Source organism: Equus quagga, chromosome 10 (assembly GCF_021613505.1).
Source record: "Equus quagga isolate Etosha38 chromosome 10, UCLA_HA_Equagga_1.0, whole genome shotgun sequence".
Taxonomy (NCBI): domain Eukaryota; kingdom Metazoa; phylum Chordata; class Mammalia; order Perissodactyla; family Equidae; genus Equus; species Equus quagga.
Genome location: NC_060276.1, coordinates 64,610,437 through 64,629,593, shown reverse-complemented (window position 1 = coordinate 64,629,593; position 19,157 = coordinate 64,610,437). Strand labels below are relative to the sequence as shown.

General features: G+C 41.4%; 1 long non-coding RNA gene across 2 annotated transcripts in view; it reads right to left on the bottom strand.

Annotated features, from left to right (window-relative positions):
• The window catches only part of LOC124245558 (uncharacterized), a 48,822-nt gene extending 30,424 nt beyond the window's left edge, over positions 1 to 18,398 (bottom strand). For both annotated transcript variants that reach the window (XR_006890277.1, XR_006890276.1), the window contains exons 1-2: positions 18,257 to 18,398; positions 12,992 to 13,099 (exon numbers count right to left, since the gene is read on the bottom strand). This is a non-coding gene — a long non-coding RNA (uncharacterized LOC124245558). The remainder of the gene's footprint in view (positions 1 to 12,991; positions 13,100 to 18,256) is intronic.
• Positions 18,399 to 19,157: the final 759 nt, after the last annotated feature.

Sequence of the window (19,157 nt, the reverse complement as noted above, 5' to 3'; positions counted from 1 at the left end):
CTGAGGCAGCGTCCCACATGCCACAACTAGAAGAACCCACAACGAAGAATACACAACTATGTACCAAGGGGCTTTGGGGAGAAAAAGGAAAAAATAAAATCTTTTAAAAAAAAAAATAGTGTTGGGAAAACTGGACAGCCACATGAAAAAGAGTGAAACTAGACTGCTATCTTACACAATACACAAAAATTAACTCAAAATGGATTAAAGACTTGAATGTAAGACCTGGAATCATTAAACTTCTAGAAGAAAACATACGCAGTACACTCTTCAACATCAGTCTTAGCAGCATATTTTTCAAGTACCATGTCTGATCAGACAAGGGAAACAACAGAAAAACAAATGGGACTACATCAAACTCAAAAGCTTCCACACAGCAAAGGAAACCATCAAGAAAACAAAAAGACTACCTAACAGTTGGGAGAAAATATTTGCGAACCATATATCTGACAACGGGTCAATATCCAAAATATATAAAGAACTCACATATCTCAACAACAAAAATCTAACAACCCAACTAAAAATGTTCAAAAGATCTGAACAGACAGTTCTCTGAAGAAGATACACAGACAGCAAACAGGCACATGAAAAGATATTCAACATCATTAACTAGCAGGGAAATGCAAATCAAAACTACAACGAGATATCACTTCGCTCTCATCAGAATGGCTGTAATTAACAAGACAGGAAACAAGTGTTGGAGAGGATGTGGAGAGAAGGGAACCCTCATACACTGCTAGTGGGAGTGCAAACTGGTGCAGCCACTATGGAAAGCAGTACGGAAATTCCTCAAAAAATTAAGAATAGATCTCCCACATGATCCAGCTATTCCACTGCTGGGTATTTATCCAAAGAACATGAAAACACAAATGCATAAAGATACATGCACCCCTATGTTCACTGCAGCATTATTCACAATAGCCAAGACTTGGAAGCAACCTAGGTGCCCATGAAGGGACAAATGGACAAAGAAGATGTGGTATATCTACACAATGGAATACCGCTCAGCCATAAGAAATGAGGAAATTGGCCATTTGTGACAACCTGGATGGACCTTGAGGGTACTATGCTAAGTGAAATAAGTCAGAGGGAGAAAGTCAAATACCGTATGATCTCACTCAGAAGTAGAAGATAAAAACAGCAACAACAAACAATCACATTGAGACAGAGATTGGATTGGTGGTTACCAGAGGGGAAGGGGGTAGGGAGGAGGGTGAAAGGGGTGGTTAGGCACATGTGTGTGGTGATGATTGTAATTAGTCTTTAGGTGGTGAACATGATGTAATCTACACATGAATAGAAATATAATGATGTACATCTGAAATTTATATAATGTTATAAACCAATGTTACTGCAATATAAATAAATACGTTTGCTGAATCTATCAATCATAATGGTTATACCAAACTCCCTTTCTGCCACTGTCATCTACTTCAAAGGATCATACACCTTCAAATTTGGGGTTACTCTTCATATAGCCTCTTTGGTCCATATGCACACTTCTCTCCTGCCTACCTTTCTGCCTCACCAAGGATTTGCGTCCAGGGCAGTAGAGGTGTTTACAGCTTAATATAGGCCAGCTCCAGGCTTTAGACAATCCGTGTTGCTATAGTGAAAGACACTGTTTCAAGGACAACAGGCAAAAGCCACTATTTCAAGCAAAGAAAAGAGATAAGTTTTTATAGAGGTGTGACCAAGGTGACACCGGGGAGGAGTGCCCCAATCTCATCAGCCCAGTGCTAAGTAAGGGGGAGAGGAGAGAGTACAGGATTGGCAGTCAGGAGACTTATGTCCTAACCCAGGTTTTGTCACGGATGCATTGCATGACCTTGGACAAGTCACTGCCCAGTTCTCATTCTCAGTGTTTACCACCTGTAGAACAAGGGGCTTGGAAAAAGTAAGATTGCTTTGAGAGTTGACATCTGTAAATCTATGACCTAAAATTAAGAGGATGCTGGTCAGAGTCACATGCGTGGGCAGATACATGCAAGCATGCGCACACACACTCACACTGACACACACACACACACACTGTTGAACAAACCCTATCACTTGTGTAAGCACCAGCCATTTACAGAACACATTTTCATAAGGGCCAAATTTAGTGCTTTCTCTCTGCTTGCCAAGGCTAAGCCATGTGATCATTTTTCTTGTAATCTACATCCACTCACAAGAAGAATGTTGTTTTTCATGATGTCACCCAAATTATATTTGTTAAAGTGAGTGAGACTGGAAGCTGGGCCTGAGGAGTCTGCTTAATTGCATTATTTCAGTACACTAAGTTATCTCGGGTGCTTAAGTCTGACTGTGTTGAGAATAAAATCTGCCAGTGTTTGGGTTTTATCCACCAGCACTGAGGGTGGTCTCAGAGTTTGCTGAGCAACGAAGTAGATTTTTTTTAATGCTCACATTCTTCCTATTAAGCTTTCAAGCCTATTTTTTCCATTCACTTTATTCTTAGGAAAGGCTGCAGCTCTCACCTTGGCTTAGGTCTTCCCAGGTTGATACAATAAACCCAGGTATTGTTCCCAGCCCCTCTGGGTACCCCCAGCTTCTCTAACAACCTGCTCATCATACTCCTCAACCTTCAAAAAACAAGTGAAAATGCGAATACTTTACTGCCATTCATGGAACTTCATTCCCCACTGGGAAGCTGACCTTACAGCCCTTACACATGTAGAAAAGCAGAGCATGCACTGGTGAGGGCAATCAGTGGTACTTAGGAAGCCTGGCTTCTGGTCCAAATTCTGCCACCATGTATGTGGCTTCGAAAAAACCCTTTTCTATTATTTGGGCTTTTAACATTTATCTGTAAAATCACAGGGTTGAACTAGATAGCCTCTAAGGACATTTTTGGTCCTAATAATCATGATATTGCCGCACAAACACATCCATATTATAATGCACTCTCCCAGAAGTTGGGTTTGTAAGTCTAACATCATCTTCAGTACCTCAGGGTCACACAACTCTAAAGAGTACCATTCAGATTGTGGGGGATATCACTCACCTGAGGCCCTGAGATCATAGAATCATGTTTAAGAGAACCTGACAAAGGCTTTTATAATACAAAGCGTCCCATGGTATATATAGCCTTGGGCCATGCATCCTGATTTAAAGCCTGTATCCCCACTAACCCTTGACACAGGGTTAAAACCTCAGTCCAAAACCTCAGGTTCCCTCTCCACTGGGAAAGCATAGATCTCTAGATATCTGTCTTGGTTTCCTTCCCAAAAATATTGGGCCCATGGAGAATCACATAGCTGTTCAAAGGAAGGACAGCTTGCATTATATAAAAGGTACAAAGAGGTTCAATTTGGTTGAAGATAGAACATCTGAAGGCAGTATCTTGGCCTGAATAAGATCAGCAGGTCTTTTTCTCCCTAACATAAAAGCTCAAGTGACTAGGGGGAAAGGAGATCACAGAAAGGTAAGATTAGAATGCTTTAAGCTAAATGGAAGATTTCACAAATTTCCCTGGATCAAACCAAGAGTGTACCACCTATACCAGCCAGGGCATGTATGAGAGGGTCATGAGGTATTTCACCAAGGGTATCTTTGGTAGAAATGGGAAGGTTACGCCTCCCCCAGGGGAATGAACTAAATGAGCTCTATTGAAACATCAGATATGGTTATAAGTAGGACAGGACCTTTGTACACATCTACATCCATTCGCAAGAGGCTCCAGAGAACTAGAGCTCTATTACGTGCTCTATACCTGCACATGGACTCTGGCTCTGCTGACCAGACTACCTGGCCTTTCTAACTATCTTTTATACCCTCAAGCATTTTCCCTCACTGGACTCAGTTTCCCAATATGTGAATGAGGGAGCTGGAATGCAATCATAGTTTTCTAACTATTCTGTGGAGCCCCAGGGTTCAGTCTCAAGGGCATGGCTTGAGCACATGGCTCAAGTGCTACCTCATGGATGAGAAAGGCAAGAAGAGGCCAAAAGGGCAGAGATCCAGACCCCCTCAACACATTTCAACAGAGCAGTTCAGCCTCTATTTGTTTTATATATCGGGTTTTCACAAAAGATTCCATTTGAAAAAAAATTGTTCCAATGTTAAAAATAGTTGGAAAGCTACTGACTTGCATACTTGCTAAGTGCCCTACAAGCATTAATGTTTTATATATCTATGAGGAAAGAGTCATAAATTGAGAACTAGTTTTTTCTGGAGAGGCTGGTACTCTGCTGGGAAGAAATGATACTAAAAACCCCAAGAAGTAGCAAACAATCATCTTTCACTAAGCTATGTAGATAGATTTTTCGTTGTTTTGCCTCCCAGTTGGAGCATGAGGTGAAAATCTACTGTGCTTTAATTACCTTCCTGTGAGTGAGATTCCAGCTGGAAGAAAACTGATTTAGCTTGAAAGGAGCCCGGATGTATGGGTGGAAGGGCCCCCTAGGTTTCAGATGGAGCTCTGTTAGAGGAAGTTAAATGGTGACAAGCATCACCCTCATGTGAAGTTTCCAGACAATTAGTTAATATGCCCACATTTATCTAGCCTATGATTTTTTTTTTAAATCTAGATATTTATTTTAGGAGGGAGAAACTGTACATTTTAGCACCATCTGCTGGTGTTAAGTTAGTTCTGGAAACCAAATGCCAACTACCTACCTTACTTGCAAGTTGGGCATCTTCTGGCACTAACTAGTCAAGGTGACTTGACTGTTTCAGTCATATCATCACTTTGAACAATTCACTTGTAAAGAAGAGCGTTGTCATCAAAGAAGGGTTCCATAGGATCCCAGAATTATGGACTTTCCCCAAAAGATTGGCAGAGGTGACCACCTGCCTAGGAGAATTTGAGGAGCCCCAGAAAAGTATTTCCTGTTCCCAATTTCCCCACTGCTAGGCAACCTTAGTAACATCACAATTGTGTTATTTTAGATCTTAAAGGCTCCTTGGTCTCCTAAAGCCCCATGTGAAAACACAACTTCCCCTAGAAAGAGACACATTGTAAGCTGTTAGCAGCTAATACTTCATGAGGAATTAATTGGATATTCACCGGTAGACACCTTCAAGAGAGCTATAACTAGGATTTGCTCTGGACAGTCCCAGTTTATACCTATTGCCCTGATATGATTATTTAATAGCACCTCCATATACTCTCAAATGTGTCCCAATTTGGGAGATAAATTATACGGTCATTTTAGCCATAACATTTGTTATCGCATTATACATGTGGGTTTACCAAGTCTAACACTGTCAAGGCTGATTCATTCTTTCTAGGCATTATGCTTACAATTCAGAAGGCCCCCGCTAAGTGGATGGCACTGCCTGCTTGTGGCTTTATGAACAAATTTTTTGGCAGATGGAGGTTGATGGATATAACTTAGAACACAGATAATACTTATGGTGTAATATTTGTTAAATTGAAAAGTTTAAATACTAGCTAATCACTCATTGCTAACTACTAACAGTTTCCTAAGTTTAAAGGCTACAGTGAAGAGTAAGGTTTAAAAAGAAGTGTTACTATCAACTTGATTAGATCTCAACACCATAACGCAGTACTGCATTTATTTGTTTAACACAAATGACTCTCACTTTGAGCCCTCCTTAGAAGTTAGACCTTTCAAAGTAAAAGCAGCAGGGTGACATTTTAAAATATCACTCAATAGGTTTTCCCTTCTTGGTCATTAATGGGGTGGGCATAGGCCAGAGTTTCTCAATCTAAAAATTCTTGACATTGTAGAGGGCGGTCCTGTGCATTGTAGGATGTTCAGCAGCAACCCTGGCCTCTACCCACAAGATGCCAGTAGCACAAACCCCCAGTTGTGACAATCAAAAATGTATCCACATATTGTCAAATATTCCCTAGAGGACAAAATCAACCCCAGTTGAGTACCACTGGCCTAAGACTTCTGTGGTTAAGCCTAGATCCCAGAGACTATGACTTCCGAAGGAGGAGGACAGGTGGTACCTAAAACAAAAGTCATTGTTCAGCTTTAAGGTTCTAAGTAGGCTTTTGAAAGTCCGTATGGAGACAACAATCTTGAAACTCAGACTTTAAAAGAAAAGGAAGGTTATTCTCAGAACTGTAAAAGCTGAGCTTTTAAATTTCAGTAACCAATCTTGGAGGACTCTCCGTAAAGTAAATCATAAAACTGAGAATGCAAGTTATAACATATGGGAACTACCCACCCCATAGGAAAAAGAGAAGCCTGCTGGAGCTGGAGAAGGAGAGGATGGGGACAGAGGGAAGGAAACAAATTGAGACTTGATTCTCTTGACTTGCCCCACAGGATCAAAACCCCCAGGTAGAGTTGCAGGGGGAGAACCCCAGGTAGGTTTAGGGGAACAAAAGAACATCTAAGGTTTGTGCCCTGCTTCCTGAGCTGTAGTGTAGGGAGACTGAAAGCCTCACGGAGAAGCCCCTAAGCCCCTGGTGCTTTGTATGATTTGAAAGCCATGAAGTAATTAGGACTGAAAAAGGAGGCAAGGCAGGTGGGCCTGAGGGCAGTCTTACAAGAGCTTGCACATTCTTGCAGGGTGTAGAAAAAGAAGCAGAGGGTTCTTAAGCCTGCACTGGGAGAAGGGGTGCATAGAAATACTAAGGATTAATGAGCCAGAAGAGGAGATACCAAAATACAGAAACCTCCTGACTAGAGAAAGGTCTGGCAACATCTATGGTCCTTGGCAGTGAGTAAATGCACAATGCCCAAAAGACCAGATGATCTGATATAATAATTGTTGAAAAACCGCTATATAGGTCTGAGCTGGGTAAGAAAAAAGTTGAGCTCTGTGATACAAAGAAAAGAAGGTTACGTTTTTTCACTATCTGCTTTGTAACTATTCAATTTCTATTGCTCCATATTCTTAGAAATTGCAAGAGAGAACGCAATGAGTGGCCTTCTTAGTATGCTGCCACTTATATTTCAGAACCTCCAAAGTACTTGTCCTGCATCTTTTTTGTACAGAGAAAAAAAAAAGTGCTTTCAGTTCCACGTGAGTCTTCTCTGCTTTCACCCTGTTTCAGTTGGATAAAGAAAAATTTCCACCACATCACAATTCCATATGTTTACCTAGGCTGGATGCTCCAGAATGTCTACAGATGAAGCCTTATGATTTTTCTTTCTTGTCAGATCTTCTCTCCCGCTATTTCTCCTCCTATCTAATTTCCCTGCTCTTTGAAACACATGGCTATATAAAAGTTAGTTTGCCTTGGGCTGCTCAAAATTGTCTCTTAAAGATTCCAACAGTTTTTCATCAGCTTTAGAACTTCACTTCTGCCACAAACTTCTTACAGAAGCCATGCTTTTCTCCTTCCCTATAACGTTTCATTTTATACAATGAACAAATACATGTTTGAATATGCACAAAACATTGCTGGCCAGATAGGAACTTTGTATCAGCCCTTAGGGAGCCTGGGCTTGGGCTGAACAACTTTTGTACCTGCCAGGCCAAATAAATTCCCATAATGCTGTCTTATTAGGCAGAGGCTCTGCAGGGAACCAGTTGTGCTGGAAGTAAGGGAAGAAGAGATGAGCAAGGGGAGGGTTAAATATGGGGAAAACTCAAACACTGCAAGTTGAGAGTCCCTCAGTACATCCCTTAATGGTCTCTTCACAGTTACCTGAATTCACTTAGCCACATCAGCATCTGGCTTTGCTTAGATTGTACACCCTGCCTGGAATGGCTTCCTTCCTCCTTTCTACCTAATAAATCCTTCAAGGCCCAGCTCAAGTCTTAGTTCTTCTAGGAAGTCTGTCTTGCTTCCTTCAGCCTCACAGATCTCTCCCTTCTCTGAACTTCTACAACCCTTACTATCACTTGGCACTTAACATAAATGGTCTTCTAACTTATCCTATACTGTCATCTTTGTCAGTCATTTCATTTTTCCTGGAAGCTTCTTGAGAGAAAGGATAGTGTGCAGTGATTTTCCATATTGTCCACAGTAGGCCCACAGCAAACAATCTGTAACAAGGACACATTCACCGACTAATTGAGTAAGGGCCTTGACATGGGAGCAGAAGGTCAGGTGGCCAGGATCCCTTATCAAAGCTCTGGTTTATACCCCCAGTGGAAGATTGCCCATGGTAGGGTCTTAATAAAGACTTACTCAATTTCTAAAAGTTCTAAGAGAGGCCTGGCCCAACAAGAAGCTGCCTTCAGGCTCTGAGACTCTGTTTGTAGTATATAATAACAACAGCTAATATTGATTGTGAGTCCTTTAAGTGAATTATATCATTTTAATCATCTCAGCCTTAGGAGATAGGTTATAATGCTCATTTTACAGATGGGAAAACTGGAACACAGTGAAGTTAAATAATTTGTCCAAGATCACAAAGCTAGTAAGTAGGGAAGTGGTGACAAAAAACCATGAAGCCTGACTCCAGGGTATGTTTTTTTAACCACTGTGCTATAATGCTCCCTTACTTAGAAGCAGAAAGACAATATCTACAAATAATTATAATCAGAACTTTAAATGACAATATCTAAAGGATGTAGTTTTAAAAAAGATTGACAAAAACAAATAACCTTGTCATAGACACAAAGTGAGTACCGTACAGGCGAGTGTACACGTGATGCTGCTACCTCTGGGTAAACCATGTTGATACTAAAGGAAGTTGGAACTATCACCAGCTGCCTAGGAGAAAAGTTTTCAACAAGGAAGTTTCTTTAAAGTGGGCAGGGGGGATTTAAAGAGATTTAAATCTAGTGACTAATGAGCTACAAAACAAATTAACAGGAAGATGTTTACCAAGTTCAAAAAAGTGAGATGACCTTAAGAACAACATTTCCTAGTTTCAAAAGAATGTCAATTTTTATTCCCTCAAAGTGTTTAATTACCCTTCTCTGTACCTGGACAGGTCCTGGCAGCACATTTACAGGCAGGCCAGTTCTAGCCAATGACCCATAACAAGTAACTCAAATTTAGATAGCTATTGTAGCAATTATTTATTGCTGTGTAACAAACTACCTCAAAACTTAACCATCTTATTATGCTCACAAATATTAGGAATCAGAAATTCAGGCTGGACTCAGCTGGGTGCTCCTTCTACTGGACTCTCTTGGGTCACTCATGTGGCTATAGCTATCCAATAGCTCGGCTGGGGCTGGATGGTCTAAAATGGCCTCACTCAGATGGGTGGCAATTGGTGCTGTCTGTCAGTTGGGCTTCTCAGTGTAATCCCTCAACCTCAAGGTGGTCAGCCTAGTCTTTTTCATATGGTGGCAGAAGAGTCTCCAGGAGCAAGAGAAGGCAACCACAAAGCACAAGGGTTTTTCAAACTTCCATTTGTGTCACATTTACTAATATTCAATGGCCGAAGCAAGTTACTTGGCCAAGTGTCAATGTGAGAGGGAACATAAAAGTGCACAGATCCCGAGAGGCATGATTCCTTAGGGACAATTACTTTAACAATCTACCACAACTGTTATTTAGAATTTAGCCAGACACATCCAGCAGCTGGCACAATTGCCTCCTTATTTTCCCATCCTGTCTGAGTTCCTCTTGAAAAACTGTTCAAATATGTTCCAAAAACAATGCCTGGTGGAAATCCCAAGTGGGAGAAGGCCCTGAGGCAATAGTCAGGTCTACCTCTGCCCTGCTTGTGCCATCAAATGCCAACAAAAGAGAAAGGGAAGCTTAAAGGCATATTGCTAAGTGAAAGAAGCCTGTCTGGAAAGGCTACATACTGTATGATTCCAAGTGTATGACATTCTGGAAAATGCAAAACTATGGAGACAGTAAAAAGATCAATGGTTGCTAGGGATTGGGGGTGGAGGGAGGGACGAATAGGCAGAGTACAAGGGATTTTTAGGGTGGTGAAACTATTCTGTATTATATTGTAATGATGGATACAGGACATAATGCATTTGTCAAAACCCATAGAACTCTGTAACGCAAAGTGTGAACTTTAACGTAAACCATGGATTTCAGTTAATAATAATGTATCAACATTGGTTCATCAATTGTAACAAATGTACCATGCTAATGCAAACATTATTCAGCCTTTAAAAAGAAGGAAATCCTATCATTTGCGACAACATGGATGAAACTGGAGGACATTATGCTAAGTGAAATAAGCCAGACACAGAAAGACAAATATCACATGATTTCACTTACATGTAGAATCTTAAAAAAAAAAAAAGGCAAACTTATAGTGAGAGAGAGTAGAATGGTGGTTACCAGAGGCTGGGGGGTGGGGGAAACGGGGAGATATTGATCAAAAGGTACAAACCATCAGTTGTAAGATGAATAAGTTCTGGAGATCTAATGCACAGCATGGTGACTACAGTTAGTAATACTGTATTGTACACTTAAAATTTGCTAAGAGAGTAGATCTCAAGTGTTCTCACCACACACAAAAAAAAATCAAAACTATGGGAGGTGATGAATATGCTAATTAGTTTGATTGTGGTAATCATTCCACAGTGCATACATATATCAAAACATCACATTGTATACCTTAAACGTATACAATTTTTATTTGTCAAAAATAAATAAATAAAAATAAAAAATAAGAAGAAGATAAACTGTGGAGGAAGGAGGGGGCAAAGGGAGCTTTCTGCACTATCTGCTCAATTTTTCTGTAAACATTAAACTGCTGTAAAAAATATTCCTTTAATTTTAAAAAAAGTGTAAAAAAGAGAAAAGGAACTGTGGTAGACTTATATTGGTGGCTCCCAATGAACCACTTCTCCCAGTGTTTATGCCCTTGTTTAGTTCCCTCCCACATTCACTCTGGGCTTGACCTTGTGACTTGTTTTGACCAATGGTATATTAGCAAACACTACACAAAGAGAGACTTGTCTTCTCAGAATTCTCCTTCTTGGTGCCTAGCTGCCATGCTTTAACAAAGCCTGGGCTAATCTTGCTGGAGAAAGAGGCTACTTAGAAAGGCTCTAGAAGATAAGACATCATGCAGAGAGAAAAAACACATGGAGGAGAACCAAGACACCCCAGCTCAGCCACCAGCTGAACTCAGACACTAGAGTGATCCCAACAAATATCACTGGAACAGAAGAACCACTCAGCCAACCCACAAAATCATGAAAAGTATTAAATTGTTGTTTCAAGCTACTAAGTTTTGGAGTATTTAACTGTGCAACAATAGGTAACTGAAACAGCAATCTTTCCTTTAAAAAAAAAAACTCTTGAAAAACTGAGCTACTGATAACACTTACAAAATAATAGTATGGTGGGATGCAAGCACAGAGTTGTATCTTAGATTCTTGCCTATGTGAATTCACCTGTCTTTAGAGGGAAGAAAGCAAGACATTGGCCTCATTAGAAGGCCAATATTAGAAGTCCTTTATTTTTAATAGAAATTCCTTACATTTATATAAATGATTTCTAGATAGCAAGGTGCTTTCCCATGAACCCCATATCCTAATGGTAAAACCTTGGAGGCCAGAATAAGAATTTGGGAATTGATGCAATATAAGGCCATAACTTATTCCTGAGCAAGAATAATATGGTGAAAATTGTATTTGAAAATAATTCTTCTAGTATCTATATATAGGTAATTTGGAGCAAAGAATTTTGGTGTCCATGAAACAAGCCAAGTTGTAAAGCAGGTGGAAAATACCAAGGGAAGCAATGATAAGAATCTGAGAGATGTGACTGAAAAAGGATCCACAAGATTGATCATCTAAGTAGATATAGTGAAAGAGAAAAGTCAAAATGGGCTCTGTATTTGTTTTCTATTGCTGCTATAACAAATTACCATAAACTCGGTGGCTTAAAACAGCACAAACGTATTAACTTACAGTTCTGTAGGTCAAAAGTCTAACACAGGTCTCACTAGGCTAAAATCAAGGTGTCGGCAAAGCTGCGTTCCTTTTTGGAGGCTCTAGGTGAGAATTCTTCTCCTTACCCTTTCCAGCTTCCAGAGGCCACCACATTCCTTGCCTCATGACCCTCTTCCTCCATCTTCAAAGCCAGCAGCGTTGCATCCCTGAGTCTTTTGTTCCTAGTCATATCTGCCTGTGACTCTCCCTCTGCCTCCCTCTTCCACTTTTAAGGACCCTTGTGGTTACATTGGGCCCACCTCCATAATCAAGGAGACTCTCCCGATCTCAAGGTCAGTTGATTAACAACCTTAATTCCTTAATTCCTGCAACCTTAATCCTCCCTTGCCATGTAACTTAACATATTCACAGGTTCTGAGATTAGGACATGGACGTCTTCAGGGGCTTGGAGACACTATTCTGCCACCACAAGCTTCGAGGGTTAGAACTTGGGAGCTCAAAAGGATGGTAGTACCACTGATGATAATGGAGAAGATGAAAGGAATCCATTTGGATGGGAAGACAGCAAAGTTTTGCCAAGTTAAGTAGAGTGTCCAAATGGCAGTGGTCCCCAGAGCTGTTGGTCTTGAGGGTCTGATCCCAAGAAACACATCATGATTAAGGACATGAGCTTAGGAAGCTGTACACATGGAGGTAAAGTCTGAAAATTCTTGAGCCACTGATCTCTTAGTTGCTTTAGAAAGAGAATAACACAAAGATGAGGAGCTGAAAAAGGAAGTGCCCTCATCTAGGCTCAACATGGGGCAAACACTCATTCTTTGGAGAACTGAAAGAAATCAAGAGAAGGCCTAGAGGGGCCTGAAGATGGTGTAACAAAATTCAAAAGGGGACCATTTAGCTGGTCCCCTCAACCACATCTGTGGCCCAGATGTTCCATGTAACCAGAGCATATGCCCACACCAAAAAGCCAACATTATATGCTCCACGAGATCTGTGGCCAATGTAAAAGTGTGGAGGAACCCGTCCACATGGCAAACCAACTTTGTTATTTGTGTCACATCAAAGCCAGAGCCTCAACGAATTACTGCCCTCTGAGGTCATTTAATTATGATTAAGTGAACTAAGAACCAGTGTAAATGGCATTTTATACTCCAGTGAATTAAGGTATGAGATGTAGCCGAAGTGAGTAAGATTTATGGCCCAAACTCATGCAAACTTACAGTAATTTCATGACACTTTTACTATGAGGCAAGCGATGCCAGCTCTTGAAATAATTAAAAGTACATACCAACTCCAAGGCTGGGCTTCAGGCATTTATGGGAAACCAGGAGACAGAATGAGGAGCAGGTTTCTTTGTGACTGATTTACTCTGGATAACAGCAGCTGTTTCTTTTACCTGCAGCAAAAGTCTTAATTAAGGTGGGAAGACTGATCCTGAGTAGGTCATGCTGGCTCCACAAGGTCAGACCACACCACACATCCCCAGGAGACAGATTCCTCCACAAATGAATCGGTCCCTCCCCAAATGAGAAATGCTTCATAAACAAGTAGCTTTTCAACTCCCTAGGCTCATACACCACTGCCCTCTGCAGATCCTTTTGTGCCCTTGAGATTCCCTTAATCTGGTTTACCATCCATGGAAGCAAGGAATCACTCTCCATAGATCCCAAGGGAAGCGGCAGAGTGGGACATGGGTCAGCCAGAATGTCCCCCATTTACCTTCAGCATTTTGTTCCCCATTGACAGCTATCTCTTGCCTTCTTGTACTTCCGCTTCTTCAGGTTTAGCGCCAATTGACATCTTCCTGGCTTCTGATTTTGCACTCCATCTCAGAGATTCTGACCTCACCTCTCCCATTCAATGAGGGGGGTCCCATGGACAGAACCCAGAGCCAACCATAAGGGAAGATCTCTATTACCTTTAGCTTCCCATATTTCCAATTTAAGAAACTTCAAGTGTGAGGGTGAATCTTTGCCATCATAACCAGTTAAATTCAAATATGGGACAGAATCTTCTCTTTGCAGCTCCTAACTCTCATGACAGTGCCTGATTATATCAGGCGTAAAGAAAACAGGGGGATGAGGAGAGTGCTATTAATCTCTAATCATTGAATAAAACAGTATGTTTTTATTTATCAGGCTAGAGGAGTTAAAGAACTCAGCTATTGGAATACTTTCCTAACTAATCTCCCCATCTTCAATCTTTCCACACTCTAATCCAGTCTCCCTCTGTAAACTGAATATTTTTTTCCAAACAACAAATCAGTTCAAGTCACTTTCTTCCTAAAACCTTTCAATGGATCCCCATCGCCTGTTGGACAAAGTCTATACTCCTTATGGCCAACAGCAGAGCTTCCCAACAAGTGTGCCCTAAATGGATTACAGGTGTAGCCAGATATTGATCCCTTCAGCCCTGCGGAGAGGCCTAGGGTAGCTGAGCCCCAGAGACCTTGGCCTTAGGAAGAGCAACCTTTCAACTTGAGAAAAAGGTTGGAAAGAGGCTTTTCAAAAATTTGATGCCTCCCTCCCTCTCTAATCTCCTATTTAGCTCCTAAACACACACACACACACACATACATACACACACACATTTTCTTGTATGTGTGTATGTATGAGTGTATAAATGTTTGCCATTTAGATTATATGTAATCTATATAGCTTAAGGATTATATAAAACATTATAATGCATCAGAACCACCAAGAGAGCAAATTAAAATGCAGATTCACAGACCCCACCACAGAGATACAGTAAGTCTTAGAATCTGCATTTTTAAGCAGCAGCCCATGTAACTCTGATGCAGACGGTCTGTGGACCACACTTGGAGAAGTATAGCCTACCCTAGCTATACTGGACTATACCATAATTCTTCAAATACACACACTCGCTCCTTTATCTTTGCCTATGCTATTCCCTGTGCTTGGGATGCCTGTCCCCCATCTTTCACCTATCTAATCCTTATTTATCCTCCAGGCCTATGCTTAGACCTCATTTCCTCTGGAAAGCTTTCCCTGATTCCCCAGGCCACGTTAGGTGTCCCTCCTCTGCTCTACATGAGGCCCCATACTTCTCTTGTAGCACTTAAGTGATTACCTGTCATAGAGGCAGAGATCATGTCAATCTTGTTTACCATTATATCCCTAAAACACTCGAGCCTATGACCTAGTTCATTATAGGTATTCAGCAAACATTCAAATTCATGTCTTATCTTGAATACAGGTCCCAAAGGAAATCTAACTTCAATTGGCCATTCAAGATCTAGGTGTGATAACCTGTCAGCCTCAAAATAGAGCTAGCCACCAATCTAGCTCTAGACTCAGAAAGCCAGGAACCCAATTCTTCCTCATTTCCTAGTTTGTCTGAACATTCCTTGTGTTTTGTAGCAAAACTGCTGCTGCTTCCAAAAATTTCATTCTCTGTGGATGGCGCTGCTTACCACTTCTAAGGCCCAGGGGTACACCAGAAGACCTTCTTTGTCACCCCCGACACAGTTCCCATTCACCAGCATCTCTCTTTTTTTGAGATTTTTATTTTTTCCTTTTTCTCCCAAAGCCCCCCTGGTACATAGCTGTGTACTTTTAGTTGTGGGTCCTTCTAGTTGTGGCATGTGGGACGCCACCTCAGCATGGCTTGACGAGCAGTGCCATGCCCACGCCCAGGATTCGAACCAGCAAAACCCTGGGCCACCAAAGCAGAGCGTGTGAACTTAACCACTTGGCCACAGGGCCGGCTCCCTCACCAGCATCTTGACAATGGCTTTCATTACCCAGTATCCCTCAGAAATTTTTTCCTTCTGACTTCTTTTCTGAATGGTTTTTGCCTATCCCAACCAGGGATGTGACATTTCACTTTCATCTAAACCAGAGAATTGTAAAGCATTCCTCAGGCCCTTTCACCCTCTCTGCTAGTAGGGGTACTAGTTTTAGGGCAACCTTGTTTTCCCGGGACATTCACACTTTTAACATTGAACATCTCCTATCTCTCCACTTCCTCTGCTGTCCCCCCAGCCCCTGGAAACCACCATTCTACTCTCTGGTTCTATAAGTTCGACTTTTTTAGATTCCACATACAAGTGAGATCATACATATTTGTCTTTCTGTGTCTGGCTTATTTCACTCAGCATAATGTCCTCCAGGCTCATCCACGTTGTCACAAATGGAAGGATTTCTTTCTTTCTCGTGGCTGAATAATATTCCATTTTGTATAGCTATACCACATTTTCTTTATCCATTCATCCATCGAAAGACACTTAGATTGTTGGCTAAAGGGTAAAAAATTTCAGTTATAAGATGAATAAGTTCTGGGGATCTAATGTACAGCATGGTGATTATAGTTAATAATACTGTGTTGTACACTTGAAATTTGCTAAGAGTAGATCTTAAGTGTTCTCACCACACACATGAAAAATGGTAACTATGTGAGGTAATGGCTGTGTTAATAAACATAATTGTGATAATTATTTCATAATGTATACATATATTAAATCATCAAGTTGTACACCTTAAAAATCACATTGTGAAACCTAAATATATACAATTTTTATTTGGCAAGGATACCTCACTAAAGCTGGAAAAAAATAGTCTTTTAGAAAATTAAAAAAAGAAAGAATGAAAGTCACCCCATCTCAGGAAATCTCTCAGTTCTGAGCAAACCAGAATGGTCAGTCAACCTATGTTTGCCTTTACAATAGTAACTAGTTCCCCCACCCCTCAGATAAGCAAATATGAGCTACTCATCCCTGAAGCCAACAGGGATCCTCCAGTTGAGATTCCCAAAAGCCACACTAGGACTACCATTTCCACACCCATTATCAATACTACTCCATCTTGACTGTTTCTGGGATGTACTGCTTTTATACCTAAGTAGTCTGTCGCTCTCTTACACTCATACCACCCAAAAGACTCCCCTATCTCTCACAAGTACACAATTCACACGTTAAGAAGCAATGTTTGACTTGTCTGCTCTGGACCTGTTCTCACTGCTTCAGGTCGAGGCTTCATTGCCCTTATGACTTCTGGGAACTTTTTTTTTTTTGTAATTTTTAAAATTGAAGTAAAATTTTGCCATTTTAAAGTGATTTCAGTGGGTTTTTTAGTATATTCACAATGTTGTGCAACCATCAACTCTTCTAATTCCACAACATTTCCATCACCCCCAAAATAAATCCCATAACTAGGCAAAGATCTTTAAGGTACCCCTCCACTATTGAATAAACCTGTTCTTCAAATATGCTGATAATAAAAACAATAGATTCTGCATTTTCAATTGTTTATCTAATAAATGGAAATGGGATATACAAATTCAATATGCTTGGTCTCCTTTTCAACCAAAGACATCACATTTGAGGATAGAATAATGAAAATAACAATTCCCTACATCACATAAGTAACAACGATAACTACTTCCCTTTATATGCTGCCTTATAGAAGGGGTTCCCACATACTCTCAGTTGGTAATATATACGTAAGTCTCAGACAGGTGCAGGGTCTCACAGCTGGTCGGGAGCAGAGCCAGCGCAGACCTTCTGGCTTGACTCCGAGTCAAAGGCTCTTCCCTGACTCTGTACTGCCTCCCTGGCTGGGCTGATTCTTACCCAGCCAGCGCTTATGGAGCTAATCTCCATTTTGATGTAAAGCTGACTGGCCTTTGATAGGACTCTAATTCCTGAACTTAGTTTCATTTTCCTGCTCAAATTCCAGTCAGGCAGAGAGGCAACTGAGGATGACATCCAAAAGGGAGTTATGGCCCAAACTGAAGGCCCAATTTGGCACCTCCACCGTGGGAACAAGGCAAACATATACCAAAGAGAACAAATATCATTGGAAGAGCTCCAGCCCCCCAACCCGTGACCATGCATTCCTCCTCTTTAGAGGTCACCCGGGCTAAAATAGACTCATTTATATTTCACCCTTTATCCTAGGATTTCCTTAGTCTCTCCCAGAGGTGCTAATTAGGAGAAACCAGAAGAACATGTGGTAATAATGACATTGGCCCCTCATATCTGCACCAGGCTTTATGGTTTATGAGGCCTTTTCACATTTATTGTGGCTATTTAATACTCTCAACAACCCTGTGAGGTAGATTAGCATCATCCCCATTGAACATAAAAGTCAATTTAGACCCAGAGGGGTGACCAGACATGTTTTTTGTCCCACAGTTAGTAGGTGAGAGGCAAGAGTCAAAGACATGTGCCTTGAAGAGGCCTCATATTATATATTCAACTCCCATCTGGTCAAGACTTGACTAGAGGGTTAGTTTCCTGGTACATTCTTGTGATGGTTAGCTATGGGCTAGCCCAGGGCCCCTCCCTAGGCCCCAGGAAGTTATATCTCTTTAAGCTCTCATCCCGCAATTCCAAGGCACCCAGTGCCTTGATATTGCCTATGTAATCACCACCTCCACCCCCTAAATCAGGTCTTTCCCAGCAAGCTTTTCATAGACATGATGGGAGAATTAAAGCAATAAAATCACTAAATATATTCTAAGCAGAACTTTCAGCCTCCCACTCCATCTTTGAGTTTACCTGCCATTCTGTCTGGGGTCTTGACAATCATACTTCTTTCTGCTGGCTTATAAAGGGTAAGGGAGCTTCTCCAAGTTCCAAAGTCCTTACAAGAGGAGGCAGTCAGACTTGAAACCAATAACTGGTTCTGTTGTTTAGTTTACGACCAGAGGCCTGGCTCCAGCTCTGGCTCTTGGCTGGCCTCTGTGAACAGAAAGAAGGAAACTCATTATTCATCCTCTGTTTCCAAAGTCCGATCTAACTGTCTGCACGCAAATTCCATGACGGAGTTAGGCGCTTTAGGTGGCAGCAGGTGGAAAGTGTTTCATTCCTGATGGGAATTCCTGGGCCCAAATCCCAAGCCCCTCCTTCCCTTCTCACAGCAGCTCACAGGCCCCTGATCTCTGATTGCCCCACCATCTCCTAAGCAAAGCAAACAGAATCCCAGCCCAGCCTGGCCCCAGCAACATCTCCCTTAAGCGCTGACTGCTTACCTGCATTAGGAGCCAGGCCCTCCAGGAATTGATTGAGCTCAGTTGTGTGGGGCAGTGGCAAGTGCTCTGGGCTGGAAATGAGCAGCCCAAGACTCCTAGGCCCACCTCCATCTCAAATCACTTCTACTGAGGTCTAAGTTTTCTCATCTAGAAAGCAAAGATAATAGTGGCTTCCTAGCTTGCCTTCCTAGGGTTATGCACAGAAAATGAAAACTCCTATCCAAAAACAAATGACAGAAAGTATGGAATAAACTTGTTCAGCCCACAATCTCTCAGTCCCAGCCCCAGGGCACAGTCAGTCCCTGGTTAGGGGATAAGAGTGTTCCAAAAAGGACGATAGAGCAGTTAAAACAAGCATTGCCTTCCCAGGCCTCATCTTCCACACTGTTCCCTGAGTCTGAAGGTTATCTAAACTGAAGTTGATGGGGATGGCATGTGAAGAATGTGTTAAGGGGGGTGCT